This window comes from Schistocerca gregaria, chromosome 3 (assembly GCF_023897955.1).
Source record: "Schistocerca gregaria isolate iqSchGreg1 chromosome 3, iqSchGreg1.2, whole genome shotgun sequence".
Lineage (NCBI taxonomy): Eukaryota > Metazoa > Arthropoda > Insecta > Orthoptera > Acrididae > Schistocerca > Schistocerca gregaria.
In genome coordinates, this window is record NC_064922.1 from 26,798,080 (window position 1) to 26,822,159 (window position 24,080).

At 49.7% G+C, this 24,080-nt stretch overlaps 3 non-coding genes across 3 annotated transcripts; all 3 read left to right on the plus strand.

The window, feature by feature from the left end:
* The first annotated feature begins 1,399 nt into the window (after positions 1-1,399).
* Positions 1,400-1,473, plus strand: Trnat-agu (transfer RNA threonine (anticodon AGU)). Its single transcript has one exon. It is a non-coding gene; the product is annotated as a tRNA-Thr (tRNA).
* A 1,516-nt stretch (positions 1,474-2,989) lies between these two features.
* Positions 2,990-3,063, plus strand: Trnat-agu (transfer RNA threonine (anticodon AGU)). Its single transcript has one exon. It is a non-coding gene; the product is annotated as a tRNA-Thr (tRNA).
* Positions 3,064-7,749: 4,686 nt separating this feature from the next.
* Positions 7,750-7,823, plus strand: Trnat-agu (transfer RNA threonine (anticodon AGU)). The gene has a single exon. It is a non-coding gene; the product is annotated as a tRNA-Thr (tRNA).
* Positions 7,824-24,080: the final 16,257 nt, after the last annotated feature.

Below are 24,080 nucleotides of genomic sequence, written 5' to 3' on the forward strand. Positions count from 1 at the left end.
CAAGCGTTCTTTTATTCGTGCGCAGGAAGCACCCACCTCGCACACCTACACTTAACTTAGAAACAGTACAAATGTTCCCATAAGATTCTCAAGCCTACGTCGGAAAGATCTGCCTTGCGCCGAGTTCACGTAAATCCCACTGCACGTTCCCATTCTTTGCGTGCAGTCGGCTGCTACTGGCGTTGCTGGTTGTGACTGCTGATAACAGATGCCGTAGCAATCACTTCATGGAGTGAGTTGAATGTTTTGCGATAGTCTGTCTCTGACAAGCAAGCACAGGTGATATAGGTGCGAACACAGGAAGCTTGCAGCCCCTCGCTGCCTGCAGACACAGAGCAGCCACACTAGGAGAGCGGCCTAAGCCGTAGGCGAAATGTGCTCATTCGCTTTGGCGCGACGTCGAACTATAAGTAAGGCTGTCACTAGCGTGAGCGTCGTGTAAAGTCGGAAAAGTCGGCTGCATGGGTGATTGCCAAGTTTGGGGAGCGTTTCGCAGTATGATCAGTGCAATGGAGACGCGGAAACTGGTTGTGTCCCAGTGTTTTGCAGTTGGACGACAAGAGTTTTACACAGTAGCAAAGAGCGAGGCACTGAGTTGGCATGAACAATGGAGAGCACAATGGGGCTCGAGATGTGCTTGTTACCTCAGGTGCTGTGTGATTGTCGACAAGGAGTGAAATGGACAAATTTGTGACCGCCCTTTCCATTTAAGACGTGAAAAACAGACGGAATTTGCATTCGTAATACCAGAGTATCGAAACTACTTGGAACTCTTGTGTATATGAACGTGTCCGCGCCTTTGTACTCTGGTACCTTCGCCGCTACAAACCAACCAACCAACGTGTCCGTGCACATCAGAGTCCCAAAGAATGGAGAATAGCCAGGCTTGGTCGTGTGTGCAGCCGTAGCTCAGTTGGCAGATCGTTCGCTTAGCGTGTGAAAGGTCTCGGGTTCAAGCTCCGGCTCCTCCATGTTTTGTGGTCAGTGCATGGTAAGTGTTGGTCGCGGCGAACATAAAGGGACGCAAGAAGTTGCAAAACCAGCGTCACAGACTGATATGATGTATACTGTTATAAGGAGAGCAAGATGTAAGTGTGGTGACCGGCTGTTATCGTGGTGTCATCGAGTGCAGATCTGTCTTAGGTATCATGGCTTAACGTCATTGAAGCCTAGAGAGTGGACAACACGTTCGTCTTACTCAGAGCGGTGTCCGAATTCTACTTTCGACGTTATGCGTGCCACTCTTAATGTGGCCAACTACGATTCGATACAGAATGCACGAAACCTGAAAGACACCCTCACTGATACATAGAGAGTAGTGTTTGTCTGCGGAATAATGGGAGTGTAAGGGTCTGTGACGTTGATGTGGCTGTATGTAGCACTATTAGTCAACGGGGGGGGTGGGCGTAGCTCAGATGGTAGAGCGCTCGCTTAGTGTGCGAGAGGTACTGGGATCGATACCCAGCGCCTCCAGAATTTTTAACACTCCTACATGCGCACCTTGCCATGCAAGAGGAATAATTCCCAACCAGCAGAGGTGTCTAGGCAGATACAAGCGAACGATTAGCATCCACAATTGGCAAGCGTTCTTTTATTCGTGCGCAGGAAGCACCCACCTCGCACACCTACACTTAACTTAGAAACAGTACAAATGTTCCCATAAGATTCTCAAGCCTACGTCGGAAAGATCTGCCTTGCGCCGAGTTCACGTAAATCCCACTGCACGTTCCCATTCTTTGCGTGCAGTCGGCTGCTACTGGCGTTGCTGGTTGTGACTGCTGATAACAGATGCCGTAGCAATCACTTCATGGAGTGAGTTGAATGTTTTGCGATAGTCTGTCTCTGACAAGCAAGCACAGGTGATATAGGTGCGAACACAGGAAGCTTGCAGCCCCTCGCTGCCTGCAGACACAGAGCAGCCACACTAGGAGAGCGGCCTAAGCCGTAGGCGAAATGTGCTCATTCGCTTTGGCGCGACGTCGAACTATAAGTAAGGCTGTCACTAGCGTGAGCGTTGCGTGAGCGTCGTGTAAAATCGGAAAAGTCGGCTGCATGGGTGATTGCCAAGTTTGGGGAGCGTTTCGCAGTATGATCAGTGCAATGGAGACGCGGAAACTGGTTGTGTCCCAGTGTTTTGCAGTTGGACGACAAGAGTTTTACACAGTAGCAAAGAGCGAGGCACTGAGTTGGCATGAACAATGGAGAGCACAATGGGGCTCGAGATGTGCTTGTTACCTCAGGTGCTGTGTGATTGTCGACAAGGAGTGAAATGGACAAATTTGTGACCGCCCTTTCCATTTAAGACGTGAAAAACAGACGGAATTTGCATTCGTAATACCAGAGTATCGAAACTACTTGGAACTCCTGTGTATATGAACGTGTCCGCGCCTTTGTACTCTGGTACCTTCGCCGCTACAAACCAACCAACCAACGTGTCCGTGCACATCAGAGTCCCAAAGAATGGAGAATAGCCAGGCTTGGTCGTGTGTGCAGCCGTAGCTCAGTTGGCAGATCGTTCGCTTAGCGTGTGAAAGGTCTCGGGTTCAAGCTCCGGCTCCTCCATGTTTTGTGGTCAGTGCATGGTAAGTGTTGGTCGCGGCGAACATAAAGGGACGCAAGAAGTTGCAAAACCAGCGTCACAGACTGATATGATGTATACTGTTATAAGGAGAGCAAGATGTAAGTGTGGTGACCGGTTGTTATCGTGGTGTCATCGAGTGCAGATCTGTCTTAGGTATCATGGCTTAACGTCATTGAAGCCTAGAGAGTGGACAACACGTTCGTCTCACTCAGAGCGGTGTCCGAATTCTACTTTCGACGTTATGCGTGCCACTCTTAATGTGGCCAACTACGATTCGATACAGAATGCACGAAACCTGAAAGACACCCTCACTGATACATAGAGAGTAGTGTTTGTCTGCGGAATAATGGGAGTGTAAGGGTCTGTGACGTTGATGTGGCTGTATGTAGCACTATTAGTCAACGGGGGGGTGGGCGTAGCTCAGATGGTAGAGCGCTCGCTTAGTGTGCGAGAGGTACTGGGATCGATACCCAGCGCCTCCAGAATTTTTAACACTCCTACATGCGCACCTTGCCATGCAAGAGGAATAATTCCCAACCAGCAGAGGTGTCTAGGCAGATACAAGCGAACGATTAGCATCCACAATTGGCAAGCGTTCTTTTATTCGTGCGCAGGAAGCACCCACCTCGCACACCTACACTTAACTTAGAAACAGTACAAATGTTCCCATAAGATTCTCAAGCCTACGTCGGAAAGATCTGCCTTGCGCCGAGTTCACGTAAATCCCACTGCACGTTCCCATTCTTTGCGTGCAGTCGGCTGCTACTGGCGTTGCTGGTTGTGACTGCTGATAACAGATGCCGTAGCAATCACTTCATGGAGTGAGTTGAATGTTTTGCGATAGTCTGTCTCTGACAAGCAAGCACAGGTGATATAGGTGCGAACACAGGAAGCTTGCAGCCCCTCGCTGCCTGCAGACACAGAGCAGCCACACTAGGAGAGCGGCCTAAGCCGTAGGCGAAATGTGCTCATTCGCTTTGGCGCGACGTCGAACTATAAGTAAGGCTGTCACTAGCGTGAGCGTTGCGTGAGCGTCGTGTAAAGTCGGAAAAGTCGGCTGCATGGGTGATTGCCAAGTTTGGGGAGCGTTTCGCAGTATGATCAGTGCAATGGAGACGCGGAAACTGGTTGTGTCCCAGTGTTTTGCAGTTGGACGACAAGAGTTTTACACAGTAGCAAAGAGCGAGGCACTGAGTTGGCATGAACAATGGAGAGCACAATGGGGCTCGAGATGTGCTTGTTACCTCAGGTGCTGTGTGATTGTCGACAAGGAGTGAAATGGACAAATTTGTGACCGCCCTTTCCATTTAAGACGTGAAAAACAGACGGAATTTGCATTCGTAATACCAGAGTATCGAAACTACTTGGAACTCTTGTGTATATGAACGTGTCCGCGCCTTTGTACTCTGGTACCTTCGCCGCTACAAACCAACCAACCAACGTGTCCGTGCACATCAGAGTCCCAAAGAATGGAGAATAGCCAGGCTTGGGCGTGTGTGCAGCCGTAGCTCAGTTGGCAGATCGTTCGCTTAGCGTGTGAAAGGTCTCGGGTTCAAGCTCCGGCTCCTCCATGTTTTGTGGTCAGTGCATGGTAAGTGTTGGTCGCGGCGAACATAAAGGGACGCAAGAAGTTGCAAAACCAGCGTCACAGACTGATATGATGTATACTGTTATAAGGAGAGCAAGATGTAAGTGTGGTGACCGGCTGTTATCGTGGTGTCATCGAGTGCAGATCTGTCTTAGGTATCATGGCTTAACGTCATTGAAGCCTAGAGAGTGGACAACACGTTCGTCTTACTCAGAGCGGTGTCCGAATTCTACTTTCGACGTTATGCGTGCCACTCTTAATGTGGCCAACTACGATTCGATACAGAATGCACGAAACCTGAAAGACACCCTCACTGATACATAGAGAGTAGTGTTTGTCTGCGGAATAATGGGAGTGTAAGGGTCTGTGACGTTGATGTGGCTGTATGTAGCACTATTAGTCAACGGGGGGGGTGGGCGTAGCTCAGATGGTAGAGCGCGCGCTTAGTGTGCGAGAGGTACTGGGATCGATACCCAGCGCCTCCAGAATTTTTAACACTCCTACATGCGCACCTTGCCATGCAAGAGGAATAATTCCCAACCAGCAGAGGTGTCTAGGCAGATACAAGCGAACGATTAGCATCCACAATTGGCAAGCGTTCTTTTATTCGTGCGCAGGAAGCACCCACCTCGCACACCTACACTTAACTTAGAAACAGTACAAATGTTCCCATAAGATTCTCAAGCCTACGTCGGAAAGATCTGCCTTGCGCCGAGTTCACGTAAATCCCACTGCACGTTCCCATTCTTTGCGTGCAGTCGGCTGCTACTGGCGTTGCTGGTTGTGACTGCTGATAACAGATGCCGTAGCAATCACTTCATGGAGTGAGTTGAATGTTTTGCGATAGTCTGTCTCTGACAAGCAAGCACAGGTGATATAGGTGCGAACACAGGAAGCTTGCAGCCCCTCGCTGCCTGCAGACACAGAGCAGCCACACTAGGAGAGCGGCCTAAGCCGTAGGCGAAATGTGCTCATTCGCTTTGGCGCGACGTCGAACTATAAGTAAGGCTGTCACTAGCGTGAGCGTTGCGTGAGCGTCGTGTAAAATCGGAAAAGTCGGCTGCATGGGTGATTGCCAAGTTTGGGGAGCGTTTCGCAGTATGATCAGTGCAATGGAGACGCGGAAACTGGTGGTGTCCCAGTGTTTTGCAGTTGGACGACAAGAGTTTTACACAGTAGCAAAGAGCGAGGCACTGAGTTGGCATGAACAATGGAGAGCACAATGGGGCTCGAGATGTGCTTGTTACCTCAGGTGCTGTGTGATTGTCGACAAGGAGTGAAATGGACAAATTTGTGACCGCCCTTTCCATTTAAGACGTGAAAAACAGACGGAATTTGCATTCGTAATACCAGAGTATCGAAACTACTTGGAACTCTTGTGTATATGAACGTGTCCGCGCCTTTGTACTCTGGTACCTTCGCCGCTACAAACCAACCAACCAACGTGTCCGTGCACATCAGAGTCCCAAAGAATGGAGAATAGCCAGGCTTGGTCGTGTGTGCAGCCGTAGCTCAGTTGGCAGATCGTTCGCTTAGCGTGTGAAAGGTCTCGGGTTCAAGCTCCGGCTCCTCCATGTTTTGTGGTCAGTGCATGGTAAGTGTTGGTCGCGGCGAACATAAAGGGACGCAAGAAGTTGCAAAACCAGCGTCACAGACTGATATGATGTATACTGTTATAAGGAGAGCAAGATGTAAGTGTGGTGACCGGCTGTTATCGTGGTGTCATCGAGTGCAGATCTGTCTTAGGTATCATGGCTTAACGTCATTGAAGCCTAGAGAGTGGACAACACGTTCGTCTTACTCAGAGCGGTGTCCGAATTCTACTTTCGACGTTATGCGTGCCACTCTTAATGTGGCCAACTACGATTCGATACAGAATGCACGAAACCTGAAAGACACCCTCACTGATACATAGAGAGTAGTGTTTGTCTGCGGAATAATGGGAGTGTAAGGGTCTGTGACGTTGATGTGGCTGTATGTAGCACTATTAGTCAACGGGGGGGTGGGCGTAGCTCAGATGGTAGAGCCCTCGCTTAGTGTGCGAGAGGTACTGGGATCGATACCCAGCGCCTCCAGAATTTTTAACACTCCTACATGCGCACCTTGCCATGCAAGAGGAATAATTCCCAACCAGCAGAGGTGTCTAGGCAGATACAAGCGAACGATTAGCATCCACAATTGGCAAGCGTTCTTTTATTCGTGCGCAGGAAGCACCCACCTCGCACACCTACACTTAACTTAGAAACAGTACAAATGTTCCCATAAGATTCTCAAGCCTACGTCGGAAAGATCTGCCTTGCGCCGAGTTCACGTAAATCCCACTGCACGTTCCCATTCTTTGCGTGCAGTCGGCTGCTACTGGCGTTGCTGGTTGTGACTGCTGATAACAGATGCCGTAGCAATCACTTCATGGAGTGAGTTGAATGTTTTGCGATAGTCTGTCTCTGACAAGCAAGCACAGGTGATATAGGTGCGAACACAGGAAGCTTGCAGCCCCTCGCTGCCTGCAGACACAGAGCAGCCACACTAGGAGAGCGGCCTAAGCCGTAGGCGAAATGTGCTCATTCGCTTTGGCGCGACGTCGAACTATAAGTAAGGCTGTCACTAGCGTGAGCGTCGTGTAAAGTCGGAAAAGTCGGCTGCATGGGTGATTGCCAAGTTTGGGGAGCGTTTCGCAGTATGATCAGTGCAATGGAGACGCGGAAACTGGTTGTGTCCCAGTGTTTTGCAGTTGGACGACAAGAGTTTTACACAGTAGCAAAGAGCGAGGCACTGAGTTGGCATGAACAATGGAGAGCACAATGGGGCTCGAGATGTGCTTGTTACCTCAGGTGCTGTGTGATTGTCGACAAGGAGTGAAATGGACAAATTTGTGACCGCCCTTTCCATTTAAGACGTGAAAAACAGACGGAATTTGCATTCGTAATACCAGAGTATCGAAACTACTTGGAACTCTTGTGTATATGAACGTGTCCGCGCCTTTGTACTCTGGTACTTTCGCCGCTACAAACCAACCAACCAACGTGTCCGTGCACATCAGAGTCCCAAAGAATGGAGAATAGCCAGGCTTGGGCGTGTGTGCAGCCGTAGCTCAGTTGGCAGATCGTTCGCTTAGCGTGTGAAAGGTCTCGGGTTCAAGCTCCGGCTCCTCCATGTTTTGTGGTCAGTGCATGGTAAGTGTTGGTCGCGGCGAACATAAAGGGACGCAAGAAGTTGCAAAACCAGCGTCACAGACTGATATGATGTATACTGTTATAAGGAGAGCAAGATGTAAGTGTGGTGACCGGCTGTTATCGTGGTGTCATCGAGTGCAGATCTGTCTTAGGTATCATGGCTTAACGTCATTGAAGCCTAGAGAGTGGACAACACGTTCGTCTCACTCAGAGCGGTGTCCGAATTCTACTTTCGACGTTATGCGTGCCACTCTTAATGTGGCCAACTACGATTCGATACAGAATGCACGAAACCTGAAAGACACCCTCACTGATACATAGAGAGTAGTGTTTGTCTGCGGAATAATGGGAGTGTAAGGGTCTGTGACGTTGATGTGGCTGTATGTAGCACTATTAGTCAACGGGGGGGTGGGCGTAGCTCAGATGGTAGAGCGCTCGCTTAGTGTGCGAGAGGTACTGGGATCGATACCCAGCGCCTCCAGAATTTTTAACACTCCTACATGCGCACCTTGCCATGCAAGAGGAATAATTCCCAACCAGCAGAGGTGTCTAGGCAGATACAAGCGAACGATTAGCATCCACAATTGGCAAGCGTTCTTTTATTCGTGCGCAGGAAGCACCCACCTCGCACACCTACACTTAACTTAGAAACAGTACAAATGTTCCCATAAGATTCTCAAGCCTACGTCGGAAAGATCTGCCTTGCGCCGAGTTCACGTAAATCCCACTGCACGTTCCCATTCTTTGCGTGCAGTCGGCTGCTACTGGCGTTGCTGGTTGTGACTGCTGATAACAGATGCCGTAGCAATCACTTCATGGAGTGAGTTGAATGTTTTGCGATAGTCTGTCTCTGACAAGCAAGCACAGGTGATATAGGTGCGAACACAGGAAGCTTGCAGCCCCTCGCTGCCTGCAGACACAGAGCAGCCACACTAGGAGAGCGGCCTAAGCCGTAGGCGAAATGTGCTCATTCGCTTTGGCGCGACGTCGAACTATAAGTAAGGCTGTCACTAGCGTGAGCGTTGCGTTAGCGTCGTGTAAAGTCGGAAAAGTCGGCTGCATGGGTGATTGCCAAGTTTGGGGAGCGTTTCGCAGTATGATCAGTGCAATGGAGACGCGGAAACTGGTTGTGTCCCAGTGTTTTGCAGTTGGACGACAAGAGTTTTACACAGTAGCAAAGAGCGAGGCACTGAGTTGGCATGAACAATGGAGAGCACAATGGGGCTCGAGATGTGCTTGTTACCTCAGGTGCTGTGTGATTGTCGACAAGGAGTGAAATGGACAAATTTGTGACCGCCCTTTCCATTTAAGACGTGAAAAACAGACGGAATTTGCATTCGTAATACCAGAGTATCGAAACTACTTGGAACTCTTGTGTATATGAACGTGTCCGCGCCTTTGTACTCTGGTACCTTCGCCGCTACAAACCAACCAACCAACGTGTCCGTGCACATCAGAGTCCCAAAGAATGGAGAATAGCCAGGATTGGTCGTGTGTGCAGCCGTAGCTCAGTTGGCAGATCGTTCGCTTAGCGTGTGAAAGGTCTCGGGTTCAAGCTCCGGCTCCTCCATGTTTTGTGGTCAGTGCATGGTAAGTGTTGGTCGCGGCGAACATAAAGGGACGCAAGAAGTTGCAAAACCAGCGTCACAGACTGATATGATGTATACTGTTATAAGGAGAGCAAGATGTAAGTGTGGTGACCGGCTGTTATCGTGGTGTCATCGAGTGCAGATCTGTCTTAGGTATCATGGCTTAACGTCATTGAAGCCTAGAGAGTGGACAACACGTTCGTCTTACTCAGAGCGGTGTCCGAATTCTACTTTCGACGTTATGCGTGCCACTCTTAATGTGGCCAACTACGATTCGATACAGAATGCACGAAACCTGAAAGACACCCTCACTGATACATAGAGAGTAGTGTTTGTCTGCGGAATAATGGGAGTGTAAGGGTCTGTGACGTTGATGTGGCTGTATGTAGCACTATTAGTCAACGGGGGGGTGGGCGTAGCTCAGATGGTAGAGCCCTCGCTTAGTGTGCGAGAGGTACTGGGATCGATACCCAGCGCCTCCAGAATTTTTAACACTCCTACATGCGCACCTTGCCATGCAAGAGGAATAATTCCCAACCAGCAGAGGTGTCTAGGCAGATACAAGCGAACGATTAGCATCCACAATTGGCAAGCGTTCTTTTATTCGTGCGCAGGAAGCACCCACCTCGCACACCTACACTTAACTTAGAAACAGTACAAATGTTCCCATAAGATTCTCAAGCCTACGTCGGAAAGATCTGCCTTGCGCCGAGTTCACGTAAATCCCACTGCACGTTCCCATTCTTTGCGTGCAGTCGGCTGCTACTGGCGTTGCTGGTTGTGACTGCTGATAACAGATGCCGTAGCAATCACTTCATGGAGTGAGTTGAATGTTTTGCGATAGTCTGTCTCTGACAAGCAAGCACAGGTGATATAGGTGCGAACACAGGAAGCTTGCAGCCCCTCGCTGCCTGCAGACACAGAGCAGCCACACTAGGAGAGCGGCCTAAGCCGTAGGCGAAATGTGCTCATTCGCTTTGGCGCGACGTCGAACTATAAGTAAGGCTGTCACTAGCGTGAGCGTCGTGTAAAGTCGGAAAAGTCGGCTGCATGGGTGATTGCCAAGTTTGGGGAGCGTTTCGCAGTATGATCAGTGCAATGGAGACGCGGAAACTGGTTGTGTCCCAGTGTTTTGCAGTTGGACGACAAGAGTTTTACACAGTAGCAAAGAGCGAGGCACTGAGTTGGCATGAACAATGGAGAGCACAATGGGGCTCGAGATGTGCTTGTTACCTCAGGTGCTGTGTGATTGTCGACAAGGAGTGAAATGGACAAATTTGTGACCGCCCTTTCCATTTAAGACGTGAAAAACAGACGGAATTTGCATTCGTAATACCAGAGTATCGAAACTACTTGGAACTCTTGTGTATATGAACGTGTCCGCGCCTTTGTACTCTGGTACTTTCGCCGCTACAAACCAACCAACCAACGTGTCCGTGCACATCAGAGTCCCAAAGAATGGAGAATAGCCAGGCTTCGGCGTGTGTGCAGCCGTAGCTCAGTTGGCAGATCGTTCGCTTAGCGTGTGAAAGGTCTCGGGTTCAAGCTCCGGCTCCTCCATGTTTTGTGGTCAGTGCATGGTAAGTGTTGGTCGCGGCGAACATAAAGGGACGCAAGAAGTTGCAAAACCAGCGTCACAGACTGATATGATGTATACTGTTATAAGGAGAGCAAGATGTAAGTGTGGTGACCGGCTGTTATCGTGGTGTCATCGAGTGCAGATCTGTCTTAGGTATCATGGCTTAACGTCATTGAAGCCTAGAGAGTGGACAACACGTTCGTCTTACTCAGAGCGGTGTCCGAATTCTACTTTCGACGTTATGCGTGCCACTCTTAATGTGGCCAACTACGATTCGATACAGAATGCACGAAACCTGAAAGACACCCTCACTGATACATAGAGAGTAGTGTTTGTCTGCGGAATAATGGGAGTGTAAGGGTCTGTGACGTTGATGTGGCTGTATGTAGCACTATTAGTCAACGGGGGGGGTGGGCGTAGCTCAGATGGTAGAGCGCGCGCTTAGTGTGCGAGAGGTACTGGGATCGATACCCAGCGCCTCCAGAATTTTTAACACTCCTACATGCGCACCTTGCCATGCAAGAGGAATAATTCCCAACCAGCAGAGGTGTCTAGGCAGATACAAGCGAACGATTAGCATCCACAATTGGCAAGCGTTCTTTTATTCGTGCGCAGGAAGCACCCACCTCGCACACCTACACTTAACTTAGAAACAGTACAAATGTTCCCATAAGATTCTCAAGCCTACGTCGGAAAGATCTGCCTTGCGCCGAGTTCACGTAAATCCCACTGCACGTTCCCATTCTTTGCGTGCAGTCGTCTGCTACTGGCGTTGCTGGTTGTGACTGCTGATAACAGATGCCGTAGCAATCACTTCATGGAGTGAGTTGAATGTTTTGCGATAGTCTGTCTCTGACAAGCAAGCACAGGTGATATAGGTGCGAACACAGGAAGCTTGCAGCCCCTCGCTGCCTGCAGACACAGAGCAGCCACACTAGGAGAGCGGCCTAAGCCGTAGGCGAAATGTGCTCATTCGCTTTGGCGCGACGTCGAACTATAAGTAAGGCTGTCACTAGCGTGAGCGTTGCGTTAGCGTCGTGTAAAGTCGGAAAAGTCGGCTGCATGGGTGATTGCCAAGTTTGGGGAGCGTTTCGCAGTATGATCAGTGCAATGGAGACGCGGAAACTGGTTGTGTCCCAGTGTTTTGCAGTTGGACGACAAGAGTTTTACACAGTAGCAAAGAGCGAGGCACTGAGTTGGCATGAACAATGGAGAGCACAATGGGGCTCGAGATGTGCTTGTTACCTCAGGTGCTGTGTGATTGTCGACAAGGAGTGAAATGGACAAATTTGTGACCGCCCTTTCCATTTAAGACGTGAAAAACAGACGGAATTTGCATTCGTAATACCAGAGTATCGAAACTACTTGGAACTCTTGTGTATATGAACGTGTCCGCGCCTTTGTACTCTGGTACCTTCGCCGCTACAAACCAACCAACCAACGTGTCCGTGCACATCAGAGTCCCAAAGAATGGAGAATAGCCAGGATTGGTCGTGTGTGCAGCCGTAGCTCAGTTGGCAGATCGTTCGCTTAGCGTGTGAAAGGTCTCGGGTTCAAGCTCCGGCTCCTCCATGTTTTGTGGTCAGTGCATGGTAAGTGTTGGTCGCGGCGAACATAAAGGGACGCAAGAAGTTGCAAAACCAGCGTCACAGACTGATATGATGTATACTGTTATAAGGAGAGCAAGATGTAAGTGTGGTGACCGGCTGTTATCGTGGTGTCATCGAGTGCAGATCTGTCTTAGGTATCATGGCTTAACGTCATTGAAGCCTAGAGAGTGGACAACACGTTCGTCTTACTCAGAGCGGTGTCCGAATTCTACTTTCGACGTTATGCGTGCCACTCTTAATGTGGCCAACTACGATTCGATACAGAATGCACGAAACCTGAAAGACACCCTCACTGATACATAGAGAGTAGTGTTTGTCTGCGGAATAATGGGAGTGTAAGGGTCTGTGACGTTGATGTGGCTGTATGTAGCACTATTAGTCAACGGGGGGGTGGGCGTAGCTCAGATGGTAGAGCCCTCGCTTAGTGTGCGAGAGGTACTGGGATCGATACCCAGCGCCTCCAGAATTTTTAACACTCCTACATGCGCACCTTGCCATGCAAGAGGAATAATTCCCAACCAGCAGAGGTGTCTAGGCAGATACAAGCGAACGATTAGCATCCACAATTGGCAAGCGTTCTTTTATTCGTGCGCAGGAAGCACCCACCTCGCACACCTACACTTAACTTAGAAACAGTACAAATGTTCCCATAAGATTCTCAAGCCTACGTCGGAAAGATCTGCCTTGCGCCGAGTTCACGTAAATCCCACTGCACGTTCCCATTCTTTGCGTGCAGTCGGCTGCTACTGGCGTTGCTGGTTGTGACTGCTGATAACAGATGCCGTAGCAATCACTTCATGGAGTGAGTTGAATGTTTTGCGATAGTCTGTCTCTGACAAGCAAGCACAGGTGATATAGGTGCGAACACAGGAAGCTTGCAGCCCCTCGCTGCCTGCAGACACAGAGCAGCCACACTAGGAGAGCGGCCTAAGCCGTAGGCGAAATGTGCTCATTCGCTTTGGCGCGACGTCGAACTATAAGTAAGGCTGTCACTAGCGTGAGCGTCGTGTAAAGTCGGAAAAGTCGGCTGCATGGGTGATTGCCAAGTTTGGGGAGCGTTTCGCAGTATGATCAGTGCAATGGAGACGCGGAAACTGGTTGTGTCCCAGTGTTTTGCAGTTGGACGACAAGAGTTTTACACAGTAGCAAAGAGCGAGGCACTGAGTTGGCATGAACAATGGAGAGCACAATGGGGCTCGAGATGTGCTTGTTACCTCAGGTGCTGTGTGATTGTCGACAAGGAGTGAAATGGACAAATTTGTGACCGCCCTTTCCATTTAAGACGTGAAAAACAGACGGAATTTGCATTCGTAATACCAGAGTATCGAAACTACTTGGAACTCTTGTGTATATGAACGTGTCCGCGCCTTTGTACTCTGGTACTTTCGCCGCTACAAACCAACCAACCAACGTGTCCGTGCACATCAGAGTCCCAAAGAATGGAGAATAGCCAGGCTTCGGCGTGTGTGCAGCCGTAGCTCAGTTGGCAGATCGTTCGCTTAGCGTGTGAAAGGTCTCGGGTTCAAGCTCCGGCTCCTCCATGTTTTGTGGTCAGTGCATGGTAAGTGTTGGTCGCGGCGAACATAAAGGGACGCAAGAAGTTGCAAAACCAGCGTCACAGACTGATATGATGTATACTGTTATAAGGAGAGCAAGATGTAAGTGTGGTGACCGGCTGTTATCGTGGTGTCATCGAGTGCAGATCTGTCTTAGGTATCATGGCTTAACGTCATTGAAGCCTAGAGAGTGGACAACACGTTCGTCTTACTCAGAGCGGTGTCCGAATTCTACTTTCGACGTTATGCGTGCCACTCTTAATGTGGCCAACTACGATTCGATACAGAATGCACGAAACCTGAAAGACACCCTCACTGATACATAGAGAGTAGTGTTTGTCTGCGGAATAATGGGAGTGTAAGGGTCTGTGACGTTGATGTGGCTGTATGTAGCACTATTAGTCAACGGGGGGGGTGGGCGTAGCTCAGATGGTAGAGCGCGCGCTTAGTGTGCGAGAGGTACTGGGATCGATACCCAGCGCCTCCAGAATTTTTAACACTCCTACATGCGCACCTTGCCATGCAAGAGGAATAATTCCCAACCAGCAGAGGTGTCTAGGCAGATACAAGCGAACGATTAGCATCCACAATTGGCAAGCGTTCTTTTATTCGTGCGCAGGAAGCACCCACCTCGCACACCTACACTTAACTTAGAAACAGTACAAATGTTCCCATAAGATTCTCAAGCCTACGTCGGAAAGATCTGCCTTGCGCCGAGTTCACGTAAATCCCACTGCACGTTCCCATTCTTTGCGTGCAGTCGTCTGCTACTGGCGTTGCTGGTTGTGACTGCTGATAACAGATGCCGTAGCAATCACTTCATGGAGTGAGTTGAATGTTTTGCGATAGTCTGTCTCTGACAAGCAAGCACAGGTGATATAGGTGCGAACACAGGAAGCTTGCAGCCCCTCGCTGCCTGCAGACACAGAGCAGCCACACTAGGAGAGCGGCCTAAGCCGTAGGCGAAATGTGCTCATTCGCTTTGGCGCGACGTCGAACTATAAGTAAGGCTGTCACTAGCGTGAGCGTTGCGTTAGCGTCGTGTAAAGTCGGAAAAGTCGGCTGCATGGGTGATTGCCAAGTTTGGGGAGCGTTTCGCAGTATGATCAGTGCAATGGAGACGCGGAAACTGGTTGTGTCCCAGTGTTTTGCAGTTGGACGACAAGAGTTTTACACAGTAGCAAAGAGCGAGGCACTGAGTTGGCATGAACAATGGAGAGCACAATGGGGCTCGAGATGTGCTTGTTACCTCAGGTGCTGTGTGATTGTCGACAAGGAGTGAAATGGACAAATTTGTGACCGCCCTTTCCATTTAAGACGTGAAAAACAGACGGAATTTGCATTCGTAATACCAGAGTATCGAAACTACTTGGAACTCTTGTGTATATGAACGTGTCCGCGCCTTTGTACTCTGGTACCTTCGCCGCTACAAACCAACCAACCAACGTGTCCGTGCACATCAGAGTCCCAAAGAATGGAGAATAGCCAGGATTGGTCGTGTGTGCAGCCGTAGCTCAGTTGGCAGATCGTTCGCTTAGCGTGTGAAAGGTCTCGGGTTCAAGCTCCGGCTCCTCCATGTTTTGTGGTCAGTGCATGGTAAGTGTTGGTCGCGGCGAACATAAAGGGACGCAAGAAGTTGCAAAACCAGCGTCACAGACTGATATGATGTATACTGTTATAAGGAGAGCAAGATGTAAGTGTGGTGACCGGCTGTTATCGTGGTGTCATCGAGTGCAGATCTGTCTTAGGTATCATGGCTTAACGTCATTGAAGCCTAGAGAGTGGACAACACGTTCGTCTTACTCAGAGCGGTGTCCGAATTCTACTTTCGACGTTATGCGTGCCACTCTTAATGTGGCCAACTACGATTCGATACAGAATGCACGAAACCTGAAAGACACCCTCACTGATACATAGAGAGTAGTGTTTGTCTGCGGAATAATGGGAGTGTAAGGGTCTGTGACGTTGATGTGGCTGTATGTAGCACTATTAGTCAACGGGGGGGTGGGCGTAGCTCAGATGGTAGAGCCCTCGCTTAGTGTGCGAGAGGTACTGGGATCGATACCCAGCGCCTCCAGAATTTTTAACACTCCTACATGCGCACCTTGCCATGCAAGAGGAATAATTCCCAACCAGCAGAGGTGTCTAGGCAGATACAAGCGAACGATTAGCATCCACAATTGGCAAGCGTTCTTTTATTCGTGCGCAGGAAGCACCCACCTCGCACACCTACACTTAACTTAGAAACAGTACAAATGTTCCCATAAGATTCTCAAGCCTACGTCGGAAAGATCTGCCTTGCGCCGAGTTCACGTAAATCCCACTGCACGTTCCCATTCTTTGCGTGCAGTCGGCTGCTACTGGCGTTGCTGGTTGTGACTGCTGATAACAGATGCCGTAGCAATCACTTCATGGAGTGAGTTGAATGTTTTGCGATAGTCTGTCTCTGACAAGCAAGCACAGGTGATATAGGTGCGAACACAGGAAGCTTGCAGCCCCTCGCTGCCTGCAGACACAGAGCAGCCACACTAGGAGAGCGGCCTAAGCCGTAGGCGAAATGTGCTCATTCGCTTTGGCGCGACGTCGAACTATAAGTAAGGCTGTCACTAGCGTGAGCGTCGTGTAAAGTCGGAAAAGTCGGCTGCATGGGTGATTGCCAAGTTTGGGGAGCGTTTCGCAGTATGATCAGTGCAATGGAGACGCGGAAACTGGTTGTGTCCCAGTGTTTTGCAGTTGGACGACAAGAGTTTTACACAGTAGCAAAGAGCGAGGCACTGAGTTGGCATGAACAATGGAGAGCACAATGGGGCTCGAGATGTGCTTGTTACCTCAGGTGCTGTGTGATTGTCGACAAGGAGTGAAATGGACAAATTTGTGACCGCCCTTTCCATTTAAGACGTGAAAAACAGACGGAATTTGCATTCGTAATACCAGAGTATCGAAACTACTTGGAACTCTTGTGTATATGAACGTGTCCGCGCCTTTGTACTCTGGTACTTTCGCCGCTACAAACCAACCAACCAACGTGTCCGTGCACATCAGAGTCCCAAAGAATGGAGAATAGCCAGGCTTCGGCGTGTGTGCAGCCGTAGCTCAGTTGGCAGATCGTTCGCTTAGCGTGTGAAAGGTCTCGGGTTCAAGCTCCGGCTCCTCCATGTTTTGTGGTCAGTGCATGGTAAGTGTTGGTCGCGGCGAACATAAAGGGACGCAAGAAGTTGCAAAACCAGCGTCACAGACTGATATGATGTATACTGTTATAAGGAGAGCAAGATGTAAGTGTGGTGACCGGCTGTTATCGTGGTGTCATCGAGTGCAGATCTGTCTTAGGTATCATGGCTTAACGTCATTGAAGCCTAGAGAGTGGACAACACGTTCGTCTTACTCAGAGCGGTGTCCGAATTCTACTTTCGACGTTATGCGTGCCACTCTTAATGTGGCCAACTACGATTCGATACAGAATGCACGAAACCTGAAAGACACCCTCACTGATACATAGAGAGTAGTGTTTGTCTGCGGAATAATGGGAGTGTAAGGGTCTGTGACGTTGATGTGGCTGTATGTAGCACTATTAGTCAACGGGGGGGGTGGGCGTAGCTCAGATGGTAGAGCGCGCGCTTAGTGTGCGAGAGGTACTGGGATCGATACCCAGCGCCTCCAGAATTTTTAACACTCCTACATGCGCACCTTGCCATGCAAGAGGAATAATTCCCAACCAGCAGAGGTGTCTAGGCAGATACAAGCGAACGATTAGCATCCACAATTGGCAAGCGTTCTTTTATTCGTGCGCAGGAAGCACCCACCTCGCACACCTACACTTAACTTAGAAACAGTACAAATGTTCCCATAAGATTCTCAAGCCTACGTCGGAAAGATCTGCCTTGCGCCGAGTTCACGTAAATCCCACTGCACGTTCCCATTCTTTGCGTGCAGTCGTCTGCTACTGGCGTTGCTGGTTGTGACTGCTGATAACAGATGCCGTAGCAATCACTTCATGGAGTGAGTTGAATGTTTTGCGATAGTCTGTCTCTGACAAGCAAGCACAGGTGATATAGGTGCGAACACAGGAAGCTTGCAGCCCCTCGCTGCCTGCAGACACAGAGCAGCCACACTAGGAGAGCGGCCTAAGCCGTAGGCGAAATGTGCTCATTCGCTTTGGCGCGACGTCGAACTATAAGTAAGGCTGTCACTAGCGTGAGCGTTGCGTGAGCGTCGTGTAAAGTCGGAAAAGTCGGCTGCATGGGTGATTGCCAAGTTTGGGGAGCGTTTCGCAGTATGATCAGTGCAATGGAGACGCGGAAACTGGTGGTGTCCCAGTGTTTTGCAGTTGGACGACAAGAGTTTTACACAGTAGCAAAGAGCGAGGCACTGAGTTGGCATGAACAATGGAGAGCACAATGGGGCTCGAGATGTGCTTGTTACCTCAGGTGCTGTGTGATTGTCGACAAGGAGTGAAATGGACAAATTTGTGACCGCCCTTTCCATTTAAGACGTGAAAAACAGACGGAATTTGCATTCGTAATACCAGAGTATCGAAACTACTTGGAACTCTTGTGTATATGAACGTGTCCGCGCCTTTGTACTCTGGTACCTTCGCCGCTACAAACCAACCAACCAACGTGTCCGTGCACATCAGAGTCCCAAAGAATGGAGAATAGCCAGGCTTGGTCGTGTGTGCAGCCGTAGCTCAGTTGGCAGATCGTTCGCTTAGCGTGTGAAAGGTCTCGGGTTCAAGCTCCGGCTCCTCCATGTTTTGTGGTCAGTGCATGGTAAGTGTTGGTCGCGGCGAACATAAAGGGACGCAAGAAGTTGCAAAACCAGCGTCACAGACTGATATGATGTATACTGTTATAAGGAGAGCAAGATGTAAGTGTGGTGACCGGCTGTTATCGTGGTGTCATCGAGTGCAGATCTGTCTTAGGTATCATGGCTTAACGTCATTGAAGCCTAGAGAGTGGACAACACGTTCGTCTTACTCAGAGCGGTGTCCGAATTCTACTTTCGACGTTATGCGTGCCACTCTTAATGTGGCCAACTACGATTCGATACAGAATGCACGAAACCTGAAAGACACCCTCACTGATACATAGAGAGTAGTGTTTGTCTGCGGAATAATGGGAGTGTAAGGGTCTGTGACGTTGATGTGGCTGTATGTAGCACTATTAGTCAACGGGGGGGTGGGCGTAGCTCAGATGGTAGAGCCCTCGCTTAGTGTGCGAGAGGTACTGGGATCGATATCCAGCGCCTCCAGAATTTTTAACACTCCTACATGCGCACCTTGCCATGCAAGAGGAATAATTCCCAACCAGCAGAGGTGTCTAGGCAGATACAAGCGAACGATTAGCATCCACAATTGGCAAGCGTTCTTTTATTCGTGCGCAGGAAGCACCCACCTCGCACACCTACACTTAACTTAGAAACAGTACAAATGTTCCCATAAGATTCTCAAGCCTACGTCGGAAAGATCTGCCTTGCGCCGAGTTCACGTAAATCCCACTGCACGTTCCCATTCTTTGCGTGCAGTCGGCTGCTACTGGCGTTGCTGGTTGTGACTGCTGATAACAGATGCCGTAGCAATCACTTCATGGAGTGAGTTGAATGTTTTGCGATAGTCTGTCTCTGACAAGCAAGCACAGGTGATATAGGTGCGAACACAGGAAGCTTGCAGCCCCTCGCTGCCTGCAGACACAGAGCAGCCACACTAGGAGAGCGGCCTAAGCCGTAGGCGAAATGTGCTCATTCGCTTTGGCGCGACGTCGAACTATAAGTAAGGCTGTCACTAGCGTGAGCGTCGTGTAAAGTCGGAAAAGTCGGCTGCATGGGTGATTGCCAAGTTTGGGGAGCGTTTCGCAGTATGATCAGTGCAATGGAGACGCGGAAACTGGTTGTGTCCCAGTGTTTTGCAGTTGGACGACAAGAGTTTTACACAGTAGCAAAGAGCGAGGCACTGAGTTGGCATGAACAATGGAGAGCACAATGGGGCTCGAGATGTGCTTGTTACCTCAGGTGCTGTGTGATTGTCGACAAGGAGTGAAATGGACAAATTTGTGACCGCCCTTTCCATTTAAGACGTGAAAAACAGACGGAATTTGCATTCGTAATACCAGAGTATCGAAACTACTTGGAACTCTTGTGTATATGAACGTGTCCGCGCCTTTGTACTCTGGTACTTTCGCCGCTACAAACCAACCAACCAACGTGTCCGTGCACATCAGAGTCCCAAAGAATGGAGAATAGCCAGGCTTCGGCGTGTGTGCAGCCGTAGCTCAGTTGGCAGATCGTTCGCTTAGCGTGTGAAAGGTCTCGGGTTCAAGCTCCGGCTCCTCCATGTTTTGTGGTCAGTGCATGGTAAGTGTTGGTCGCGGCGAACATAAAGGGACGCAAGAAGTTGCAAAACCAGCGTCACAGACTGATATGATGTATACTGTTATAAGGAGAGCAAGATGTAAGTGTGGTGACCGGCTGTTATCGTGGTGTCATCGAGTGCAGATCTGTCTTAGGTATCATGGCTTAACGTCATTGAAGCCTAGAGAGTGGACAACACGTTCGTCTTACTCAGAGCGGTGTCCGAATTCTACTTTCGACGTTATGCGTGCCACTCTTAATGTGGCCAACTACGATTCGATACAGAATGCACGAAACCTGAAAGACACCCTCACTGATACATAGAGAGTAGTGTTTGTCTGCGGAATAATGGGAGTGTAAGGGTCTGTGACGTTGATGTGGCTGTATGTAGCACTATTAGTCAACGGGGGGGGGTGGGCGTAGCTCAGATGGTAGAGCGCGCGCTTAGTGTGCGAGAGGTACTGGGATCGATACCCAGCGCCTCCAGAATTTTTAACACTCCTACATGCGCACCTTGCCATGCAAGAGGAATAATTCCCAACCAGCAGAGGTGTCTAGGCAGATACAAGCGAACGATTAGCATCCACAATTGGCAAGCGTTCTTTTATTCGTGCGCAGGAAGCACCCACCTCGCACACCTACACTTAACTTAGAAACAGTACAAATGTTCCCATAAGATTCTCAAGCCTACGTCGGAAAGATCTGCCTTGCGCCGAGTTCACGTAAATCCCACTGCACGTTCCCATTCTTTGCGTGCAGTCGTCTGCTACTGGCGTTGCTGGTTGTGACTGCTGATAACAGATGCCGTAGCAATCACTTCATGGAGTGAGTTGAATGTTTTGCGATAGTCTGTCTCTGACAAGCAAGCACAGGTGATATAGGTGCGAACACAGGAAGCTTGCAGCCCCTCGCTGCCTGCAGACACAGAGCAGCCACACTAGGAGAGCGGCCTAAGCCGTAGGCGAAATGTGCTCATTCGCTTTGGCGCGACGTCGAACTATAAGTAAGGCTGTCACTAGCGTGAGCGTTGCGTGAGCGTCGTGTAAAGTCGGAAAAGTCGGCTGCATGGGTGATTGCCAAGTTTGGGGAGCGTTTCGCAGTATGATCAGTGCAATGGAGACGCGGAAACTGGTGGTGTCCCAGTGTTTTGCAGTTGGACGACAAGAGTTTTACACAGTAGCAAAGAGCGAGGCACTGAGTTGGCATGAACAATGGAGAGCACAATGGGGCTCGAGATGTGCTTGTTACCTCAGGTGCTGTGTGATTGTCGACAAGGAGTGAAATGGACAAATTTGTGACCGCCCTTTCCATTTAAGACGTGAAAAACAGACGGAATTTGCATTCGTAATACCAGAGTATCGAAACTACTTGGAACTCTTGTGTATATGAACGTGTCCGCGCCTTTGTACTCTGGTACCTTCGCCGCTACAAACCAACCAACCAACGTGTCCGTGCACATCAGAGTCCCAAAGAATGGAGAATAGCCAGGCTTGGTCGTGTGTGCAGCCGTAGCTCAGTTGGCAGATCGTTCGCTTAGCGTGTGAAAGGTCTCGGGTTCAAGCTCCGGCTCCTCCATGTTTTGTGGTCAGTGCATGGTAAGTGTTGGTCGCGGCGAACATAAAGGGACGCAAGAAGTTGCAAAACCAGCGTCACAGACTGATATGATGTATACTGTTATAAGGAGAGCAAGATGTAAGTGTGGTGACCGGCTGTTATCGTGGTGTCATCGAGTGCAGATCTGTCTTAGGTATCATGGCTTAACGTCATTGAAGCCTAGAGAGTGGACAACACGTTCGTCTTACTCAGAGCGGTGTCCGAATTCTACTTTCGACGTTATGCGTGCCACTCTTAATGTGGCCAACTACGATTCGATACAGAATGCACGAAACCTGAAAGACACCCTCACTGATACATAGAGAGTAGTGTTTGTCTGCGGAATAATGGGAGTGTAAGGGTCTGTGACGTTGATGTGGCTGTATGTAGCACTATTAGTCAACGGGGGGGTGGGCGTAGCTCAGATGGTAGAGCCCTCGCTTAGTGTGCGAGAGGTACTGGGATCGATACCCAGCGCCTCCAGAATTTTTAACACTCCTACATGCGCACCTTGCCATGCAAGAGGAATAATTCCCAACCAGCAGAGGTGTCTAGGCAGATACAAGCGAACGATTAGCATCCACAATTGGCAAGCGTTCTTTTATTCGTGCGCAGGAAGCACCCACCTCGCACACCTACACTTAACTTAGAAACAGTACAAATGTTCCCATAAGATTCTCAAGCCTACGTCGGAAAGATCTGCCTTGCGCCGAGTTCACGTAAATCCCACTGCACGTTCCCATTCTTTGCGTGCAGTCGGCTGCTACTGGCGTTGCTGGTTGTGACTGCTGATAACAGATGCCGTAGCAATCACTTCATGGAGTGAGTTGAATGTTTTGCGATAGTCTGTCTCTGACAAGCAAGCACAGGTGATATAGGTGCGAACACAGGAAGCTTGCAGCCCCTCGCTGCCTGCAGACACAGAGCAGCCACACTAGGAGAGCGGCCTAAGCCGTAGGCGAAATGTGCTCATTCGCTTTGGCGCGACGTCGAACTATAAGTAAGGCTGTCACTAGCGTGAGCGTCGTGTAAAGTCGGAAAAGTCGGCTGCATGGGTGATTGCCAAGTTTAGGGAGCGTTTCGCAGTATGATCAGTGCAATGGAGACGCGGAAACTGGTTGTGTCCCAGTGTTTTGCAGTTGGACGACAAGAGTTTTACACAGTAGCAAAGAGCGAGGCACTGAGTTGGCATGAACAATGGAGAGCACAATGGGGCTCGAGATGTGCTTGTTACCTCAGGTGCTGTGTGATTGTCGACAAGGAGTGAAATGGACAAATTTGTGACCGCCCTTTCCATTTAAGACGTGAAAAACAGACGGAATTTGCATTCGTAATACCAGAGTATCGAAACTACTTGGAACTCTTGTGCATATGAACGTGTCCGCGCCTTTGTACTCTGGTACCTTCGCCGCTACAAACCAACCAACCAACGTGTCCGTGCACATCAGAGTCCCAAAGAATGGAGAATAGCCAGGATTGGTCGTGTGTGCAGCCGTAGCTCAGTTGGCAGATCGTTCGCTTAGCGTGTGAAAGGTCTCGGGTTCAAGCTCCGGCTCCTCCATGTTTTGTGGTCAGTGCATGGTAAGTGTTGGTCGCGGCGAACATAAAGGGACGCAAGAAGTTGCAAAACCAGCGTCACAGACTGATATGATGTATACTGTTATAAGGAGAGCAAGATGTAAGTGTGGTGACCGGCTGTTATCGTGGTGTCATCGAGTGCAGATCTGTCTTAGGTATCATGGCTTAACGTCATTGAAGCCTAGAGAGTGGACAACACGTTCGTCTTACTCAGAGCGGTGTCCGAATTCTACTTTCGACGTTATGCGTGCCACTCCTAATGTGGCCAACTACGATTCGATACAGAATGCACGAAACCTGAAAGACACCCTCACTGATACATAGAGAGTAGTGTTTGTCTGCGGAATAATGGGAGTGTAAGGGTCTGTGACGTTGATGTGGCTGTATGTAGCACTATTAGTCACCGGGGGGTTGGCGTAGCTCAGATGGTAGAGCGCTCGCTTAGTGTGCGAGAGGTACTGGGATCGATACCCAGCGCCTCCAGAATTTCTAACACTCCTACATGCGCACCTTGCCATGCAAGAGGAATAATTCCCAACCAGCAGAGGTGTCTAGGCAGATACAAGCGAACGATTAGCATCCACAATTGGCAAGCGTTCTTTTATTCGTGCGCAGGAAGCACCCACCTCGCACACCTACACTTAACTTAGAAACAGTACAAATGTTCCCATAAGATTCTCAAGCCTACGTCGGAAAGATCTGCCTTGCGCCGAGTTCACGTAAATCCCACTGCACGTTCCCATTCTTTGCGTGCAGTCGGCTGCTACTGGCGTTGCTGGTTGTGACTGCTGATAACAGATGCCGTAGCAATCACTTCATGGAGTGAGTTGAATGTTTTGCGATAGTCTGTCTCTGACAAGCAAGCACAGGTGATATAGGTGCGAACACAGG